This window comes from Oryzias melastigma, unplaced genomic scaffold (assembly GCF_002922805.2).
Source record: "Oryzias melastigma strain HK-1 unplaced genomic scaffold, ASM292280v2 sc00537, whole genome shotgun sequence".
In the NCBI taxonomy this organism is placed as follows: Eukaryota; Metazoa; Chordata; class Actinopteri; order Beloniformes; family Adrianichthyidae; genus Oryzias; species Oryzias melastigma.
In genome coordinates this window covers 7,803-8,691 of record NW_023417130.1, presented here as the reverse complement: position 1 = coordinate 8,691, position 889 = coordinate 7,803, and the positions used below count along the sequence as shown (strand labels likewise).

The 889-nt window shown below is 34.4% G+C and overlaps 1 protein-coding gene across 1 annotated transcript in view; it reads right to left on the bottom strand.

Moving 5' to 3' along the window:
* Positions 1-889, bottom strand: part of LOC112139565 (complement C3) — a gene marked incomplete at its 5' end in the record, with an annotated part of 13,146 nt that overhangs the window by 9,348 nt on the left and 2,909 nt on the right.

The following is an 889-nucleotide window of genomic DNA, read 5'->3' as shown; positions in this document are numbered from 1 at the left end:
TAACCTGCTCTGCTGTCACCTGCCACATTCCTGCCACATCATCACCAGCTGCTTCTCATCAACCTCAGTGTATTAATTTATCCCATGGACTCTGCTCTGTGTGAAGTATTGTTTTGCCACGCATACAATTCTGAGCATTTAACCCTTGTTGCCCCTTTGTGTTTTGGACCTCTGCCTGTTTCCTCCGACACCCTGCCTTGCTCCTTGTTTGATCTTTTGCCAAGACTCTGACTCCCCCTTGTTTTTTGTATGATATAAAACTCTGTTGCATATGGATCCCAATGCCTCGGCCAAAAAACAAAAAAAAACAAAGGCATGAACAATAAACCATTCAATGCCTCAGCCTCCTCATTACAAGATCATTCAGTTGGCTAAATGTCAGTATTGCGCTTTTAAGCTGAAGCTGAAGTTGCTGCAATCTCTCACTGTGAAAAACAAATGATGGTACTCATGGTTTAAATGAAAATAGTTGCTAAAATATATTAAAATAATGCATAAAAGGCTGAATCTAAAGTAACCCATGAAACAAATTAATAAAATGAAATAGTTGAGCAATCAACAGGAACAATTGAATGTTTAGGAAATTTCAACAAGTATTATTTGCTGGAAATAAAAACAGACTACTAAAAATATATTTTACTTACAAGAAAGAGCTAAGGGATTAATACTTAATCAGTAATTTTGAAGTTTTCACTGAACACATTTATTGATAATACGAATTGAATATTAATACTCTATTTTATTTGGAATTTTCATTAAGGAACAGATCTAATCTCAGAACGTAGCTTTCATTTCAAAGTTCAAAATAATCATGGTTTGCAACAAAAAAATCTATTTTTAACAAAACCACTTAAGGGTTAGGGTTAACAGGATATTAAAACTCTAGGTT